The following is a 7,873-nucleotide window of genomic DNA, read 5'->3' on the forward strand; positions in this document are numbered from 1 at the left end:
CCAGGGACATTTAAATAAAGTAATACAGGAGACCTAAACGGATGAATAAGCAGATATAGAAGATTGGAATAATTGAAGTGAATTAGTTACCAAAGAAAAACTTTCAGAAACAGAGTGAAGAAATGCATAACATCTTAACACCTAAAATATGGGTTCAAAATTTTTAACTAGTAGGAATAGGTTTTAGTTTGCTTGGTTTTTGTAACAGAGGCCAATATTCCAGATGGGAAAAAAAAAAAAAAAAAAAAAAAAAAAAAAACATTTACCTTCATGTGTAACCTCTCCTAATTATGGCTCCCTTTTGTACTGTTCTTATCATTCTCACACATATCCCTTTTTTTTTCATTCTCTGAGTTACAGTGAGAGCTTCCCTTCTAAGAATACCTACTATGTGCTGGTACATAATGAATTTCCAATAAAACCAATTTCCTGAAAAAAATTATATCCCCATTGTATGGGTGAACCTTGTGAAGTGACCCGTTGAAAGATGATCCAAGATTCAGAACATAGAATACATGATTTTTTTTTTATTTCTTGCATCATTGGTCTGACATGTTTGTTTCTCTATTCCTCTGTTACTTCAATGATTACATATTTCAGGTGATGAGACAAACACCAAATAGACAAGATTAAATGGAGTAAAATATACTGGTTTAACCTTAAAAGAATAATGGACTATGTCAATTAAAAAAAACAAACTTACTTTAAGTGAATTTTCTGAACTTAGCCTTCGAAATAGCTGAAAATTAATCACACCATATTTAACATACATTGTTACTTGAACCATCTACAATGGACTATTATGATCCTAGTGACAATGGAAAATCATTTAAAAAAGATGTTAGCAAAGACAAAAATGAAGCATTGTGAATAAATTCAAAGGAAAGAACTATGAAAAATAGATTCTTTATGTACATTTAAATTGAAGAAAAAATTGTATGCAACTACAGTTTTTGTTATGATTAATATTTCTTTTTATCCAAATCTTGACTGACATCAGACATATATTTAAAAGTATGTGACAGATTTGATGCTATCAAGTGCTTTTCCCACTGTTGTTCTGTTGATTCTGACAACAAAATAGTGACTTGGTCATCATTTATTATTTAACTGTTTGTTTAGATGTCCAGACCACAGTTTGAATTATTCTCTCGGGAAAAAACAACAAACATATTCATTTTTGTATACATGCAATATTTCAATCTATATTATAGCATTGTTTGCCTTACCATAGATTTTTAAATGTAGATGCCTTGACATGTTAATTTTTACATATTTCAAAATGTGTCCCTCTAGTTAATCTATTTGACTTTTGTTAGTGTTGTGTGTCTGAGTTTTCCAGAACAGTTAAATCTTGCAGTAACTCTTCTGGTTCCAGCAGGTGATTGAACTAATTTAAGCTAATTTATGGGTTAAAATACTGACATATGGGAAAGTCACTTATTCCTCAATGTGAATTCAACAAAGGCCTGCCTCGTCCACATCATGCATGCATAGAATATATTAGAAACAAATACAATATTTAATGTTAGTTTTCAACTGAGATCAAAATATCTAATTTACTAAGAAATGTTAAAGTGAGGTTTTTGTGTTCTTGGATCTTAATGTGTGGGTAGAATGGGAGCTGGTTTTAACACTTACAGACCCTTAATGGGAGTCTTAGTCTGGACTTGGATTTCACAAAGAAATTTAGAAAAGAGAAAAGTGTGCTCTACATTTTCATTATTGCAGAAACTAGAGTCATTTGGCAAACAATTAACATTAAACTTAAGCATTTTCCTCATTTAACTATAACCTTCATTTCCATTTGGAAATCATTTTGTTTAAGAGTAAATCACAAAATGTCAGAGTATATTTTAGGTCATTTCTCAATCAGGTTTGTTTCCAAAAGCTTAGTCTGAAGTGAACAGGACATTGGTAAACTGAAGGGAACTGTGCAGGAAATCTTTAAATGATAGAGAATTAACACCACTGTACCATGTGCCAAAAATGATATTAAAAATACTGACATTTTAGATAATAAACTCATATTATCAGATATTCGAAGTCAAAATCTCCTAAAGGCTTATATTTGCAACAGTAAAAAACCAGCATCCTTGCAAGCAATTTTACATGCATAATGTTTCTTATATCTATTATGTCTAACTAAAATAAATAGTAAATGATTTCAGTGGTAAATAAGCATCTTTAATGCTTATTTGGTAAAAAGGAACAAGTTTAAGCACTAACTAGTATTTTGCATACATACCATAAAATACAAAATAGCACGTGCTTTCTGTTTACGTTGGTTACCAATCTTGATATTCAAGGGAAGAGTGTATAAAGTTAACAAGCAATTATTATTTGGCAAATTAGTACTCAACAACCCTGAGTAAATAGGAAGTTTGAAACCTATCTGTTATACAGCTTCTTTAATTTGCATAGCACACTGGTGTGTTTGCTTTGCAAATACTTTGCAATGAATCATCATTTGTACTATACAGTCCAAAGAAAAGCAATCAAAATTCACAGCAAGACAATGAAATTAATTATAACTGTTGAATTCTGTGGTGGTAATTCCTCCTCATGCAGGAAGATTAATTGCATTGCACTTTCCTTGCACTCCACTAAATGATCTGATGAATGTATAATCATTTACAGATTTCTCAAATGCTGAAAATTGATTACCTTTGATTAGCTCTGATCTGCACAAAGAGCTCTGACAGAGTATCAGTGAAACATTACAACATTACAGACAAAGTAACAAATGATTTAATTACCAGTGTGCTTATTAATGTTAGATTCCCTGCAGTGATCCTGGCAAATCAGGGGCCTGTAATAGACCTGTGGGTTTCACTGAATTCCATTAGGGTTTAAATAATATTTCTCACTATTTCTCAAATCCTTCTTTTCATGGCTTCTTAATAACTCTAATTAATTTTAATTTGCACAAAAATCCACAGCATCTTTAGAAACTTTTAATTAACTATAAAATAAAACTCTTCTCCTCCCAAGAAGACATATATGATCATCTTTGGAGTGGCCTCCCAAGTAAGTTTTCATTAATAGTAGTTAGCTCTCTGCAATATTATTAAGTGTAAATCTACAGCAAATGTTGAATTGTGCATGTGGTCCAACTCTCATCTTCTAGCTGCAAACAAAATGAGATTCGTTTTAGAAGAACAAAGTTAAAGAACAGTATGGTAAAATGTTTACATGGAGTGTGCTGAGAGCTGTCAGAGTACACTCCTTCTATCTTTTGGTGAAAATGCACGACTTGCCACCATTTCGGGAACTATAGCACAGGAGACAGACTGATTAAGAAGCCTCAGTGTCTGCTGAAAGAGCAATAGAAAATGCAAGAGCAAGAGAACACTGGCCTAGTTAGACACAGACTGTAATGAATAATGTTGGCACAAACAAATCAAGCCCCTATAGACGAATATGAGAGAACATTCAGATCATTTTGGATTGGCAGCTTTTAGGGCTTTCCCCAATTTGATGCCATTATATATGACATTAAATTATTGTTAGGCAGTGACAATGAAAACCCAGATGATCAGAGGAGTCAAACAGAGCAGCTTAAATTAAAATATGTGTGTCTACAAGTGTTTCCAGGCAAAGAAAAATTAGAGGCTAGGCAATTAAAAGGTTGTTTAGCACAGAAATGCTGATATACAGGCAACTTTATACTAATATTTCTTCACAGTGGCTTTACAGTTCTTTGGAGATGAGGCAATGGTGCAGGTGTTTCTGTGTGGCATTTCAAAGCCACTAGCTGAAAAACTTAAGATGTGGGAATGCACAGCCCCCCATGCTGATGAATATGTTCATTATGCTCAGTGCTGTCAGCAGCAAAGCTATCCATCACAGTGCAACAGCACAGAGTCGGGAGTCTCTTTTTGTGGAGAAATATTGAAGTCAGATTGTTGATGTCAAAAGTCAAAGTATAGTTCAGCTCTCTGTTTTATGAATCTGACTGAGACACATTGTGCCTGCGCACAAGCTGATATCTAGCAGAGCTCATTTCTGTAAACGTGTGATTAAGAAGTCAGAAAAACATTCGTACAACCGAACTCCTAGCAGGCAGAGGCTGTGGCACGCATACATAGTTTTTACATTTTAATATGACACCGTTTGGTACTGTTTATCATCTGAAATCCAAGCCATATCAACTTTCTAGCTATGATATTTAAGATCTGTGTACTTTGAAAAAAATGCTCACACAATGAGCGAATACATTAAAACACTGTCTCACAGCAGAGCGATGGGCCTTGTTGGATTTGGCTGTGCTTTTATTTTCTTCTTCAAATAAACCACAAATAATTGGTGAGTTCACTTGACTTTCAGGGCAAAAAATAGACACTCACTGTGGTAAAGAATACAATGAGTGTTTACTAGACCCCACACTGCAGCACTATGTGAAACTGTCCGTGGACGTATTAATCAGATGGCAGGACTGGGTCCACTCTCCCTCTCTCCTAATATTACACACTCTATCTGACCATCTACTTCATTTGTAATCCCCATGCTAGATGTTCCAGTCCTTGCTGAACTCTTGGTAAACAGGCCAACTCAGGACAAAAAAGAGCAAATTCTCCACTCTAAGTATGTATGACCTTTTGCACCCAATTCCATCCTTGGCTCACCTCATTTCAGAGGAGCGTCATCTCCTTTCTTTTCAGTAGACTCTATTTTCACTAACTCACGATAAATGTTAATGAATTGGAACTTTGGGGGTAATATATTTAGTCCTTCTTGATAATAGAATTTTAAAAACTGTTTTCAGAATGGATGGTGCAGCTTGGAAACTTGTTTTATTTAAATAAATCTTGAGGATCAAAGTGCAGATTTTGTGTATTTCTGTAAGTGAGGGCTTTGTGCCTCCAGATAGCACATGCTTAGAATGCTATTACCCTGGCCAGCCTCTCTGCAAAGTTATAGTGTTTAACAAAAAACAAGCACATTTTTCAATTCAAGCCAGGAAGACTCTTTTATTTTTCCTGATTTCACCCTCTTTCTCTTTGCTAGCAGGCCTCAGGGTGTATGATGTCATGGTCAGCATCTGCACAGGGGAGCTAGAAAGCCTTTAATGAATTGCAAACTTTATTCAATCAAAATACTGTGTCCCAGAGCTTTTCTCCTCCCAAAGAACTGGAAACAGAAAAATATCATGTAGAGAGCTTCAGGAATGCCAAAGACCTCAGGAGATCATAAAGCATTAATTGTTTTTAAAAAGCATCAGGGAAAAAAGTGAGATACACAGAAAAACAATAACAGGGATTTTTTTTACTCTAACTTGGCTCAGTGATACCAGATGTAGAGTAGGGATCTGTGTCTGGAAGGGTCAAGAGTTTGAGTCAAAACTCAGCTTCAAGTTAATTGGCTAGTGTTTGGTGCTACAAAAATTGAAGAGCTATAATTTGCCCCTAGTGGGAAGGATCACTATTATTTAGTGCCTACATAAATATCTTCAAGGAAGTCATCTTTAATTTTTCATGATAACAATAAATAGAAAAACAAATGTAATCATGATAGACTCTGTTAGAGTAAAAGAAAAAAAAACAAGACAAAACAAAATCAAAATAAAGGTGTGCCTTTATTCCATCCAGATGCATTCTTGAACTCAGTGTTGTTCAGTAACTCGTATTTTTGCTAGCCTGATTGAACAGATATATAGACTCTCCATGCATTTCAGCAAACAAGGTTCTATGTACCAATTTTATATGTTGAAATGTACACTGGCAAACTACGCAATTAAATGGCTATATTTTCTTGAATTTCATTTTTATTGTTGCTTTTTAATCAACTGGAAGCTGCTTTGGAAGCCTAAACAGGATAATTTCTTTTAAAACCTCTCTCTTCAGGTGGGAGGAAGGAGCCATTTGGAATATGGCTAATGTCTGTCATGAGTAAATAATCTACAGACCAAAAAAAAGGCACCATATGGAATTCACTAGACACTACCTCTCTTGTCCACCCAAATTATACCAGTGCCCACATAAAAAGAAGACATTTCAGGGGCTGTGCTGTATGCCTTCCAGGCAGAGCTCCACAGCCAGCAATTAGTTTATATAGTCAGAGGCCAAAAAACCTTATTGTCTTACTGGCTGTATAATTATCTGTTATGATGAACTGTGATTCTAAGAACTATTGTCTTAAACTTGGATCTGTGTGTGGATTGGCTGTCTGGCTGTGACCCAAGAATGGACCTTCCTTTGGTTTCTTTGCCTGAATGATTTCTCTGGTCTCTTCCTGGCGGGGTAAAACAGAGACTGTTTCTGCATGATTTCTTTGGTTGATGAGAAGCAATTATGCCTTAAATGAAGTCATTCATGTCTGCCATTTTGTTTGCATATTTTCCAGTGTTCACCTGTTATTAAACCTGTCTTTAAACTGTGAGCGAGCTTCAAGTAGACTTTTGTGTATAACACAGTTCGGTAATCAGAGGAAAACAAAATAGATAAAATGTTTTCTGCACAAATCACTCAAGCAAGAAATCTAATAAAGTGATTAAAATCTAAAATAGCATTTAAGAATTTCCTGGGAATTTTTATTTCTTGGAACCCCCACCTCCTACCCTCATTACATGAAAGATGGCAACTATCTTAGAAGTCCTAGTGTGAAAGTTATAGCCACTTTGTTAACTAGAGGAACGGAAAAAAAATGCAGAAGGAGAAAGTCTTAATATACCTTATCATTATTGTCAAAATAGTTATTGTTCTTTACAATACGACAATGAGATATTGTCATTTGCACTAAAAGATTACTAGAAAAAATACTTTAAACAAGCTACATAAATGGATGGGTTCATTAGAAATTAAAAATTACATATTTAAAGATCATAGAACAGGCTTGATAATTAACAGTGCATTCTATTGAGCTTTCAACCACTAAAAGAATATTTCACATAAAATTTTAACAAGCAGAAACTTACATTTTTCTAACTCCTGATCTTAAAAGTCTGAAAGTCTAACACCCATGATAGTTGAGGTCCAGGGCTAGAAGAGTAAACAAAGCCTAAACCAACAGAGTTTTTCTAAAGCACTATTTCCTTCCCTAAATAACAATTATTTCTTGATTTTGGAGCTGACTCTCCATGTTTAATTATATGCTGCATATCTTTATTAATAAGTATCCTTTCATGGACATATTTAGTTTTAAATAAAGTCATAGTAGGTGAACTAGAATGATGTACTGGACTTTTTTTCCAGTAGTAAATACAAAATGGAATACTGTTATATAAATCAAAAATGTAGTTGAATTTATGTTCATTAAATAATTTCATACTATTCTCATTCATTTGTAAAAGGAGAAAAACAAAATAAATTAACTTAGCAAGTATTTATTTTTGAAAATTTGACCTCATTCATTTAAAAAAAAAAGATCCCACTGACAATGTGCGTTTGATTCTGAGTTCCAGTGAAACAAGAGGAGGTTGTTGAATGTTTAGAATTTATCACTAATGAGCAGAAAGTCTCCTCCACCTGCATCCCTGAAGAGGCTCATGCTAAGGTGACCTCTGCTGTTTAAAAGAAAGGTTTACACAAGCAATTCCTCCTCTAAAATAGTCAATAGTCCCAAGTTACAAGTACAAAAGCAGTTACTGCAGTACTTAAAAATAGTTACTAAATTGATTACTATTTCATTTATATATGCAATCTTCCAGCTATTCCCTATAATTGCTGGGAAATTCCCTCTGCCATTTACTTCCTTCCATTTTTGTCTGCATTGTGACCGACTGGGATCCCTGCCATTGCATTTTCCTCTCACTGAACGCATTTCTCTGCTCCTGGTAGGGCAAAGTCATGACCCAGAAAAAAAAATTGATTCATGAAATCTCAGGGTGCAAGTAAAGAAGAGAGGAAATATGCCTTGGCTGAGCTCTGACTAG

Source organism: Peromyscus leucopus, chromosome 14 (genome assembly GCF_004664715.2).
Source record: "Peromyscus leucopus breed LL Stock chromosome 14, UCI_PerLeu_2.1, whole genome shotgun sequence".
Classification (NCBI taxonomy): Eukaryota; Metazoa; Chordata; class Mammalia; order Rodentia; family Cricetidae; genus Peromyscus; species Peromyscus leucopus.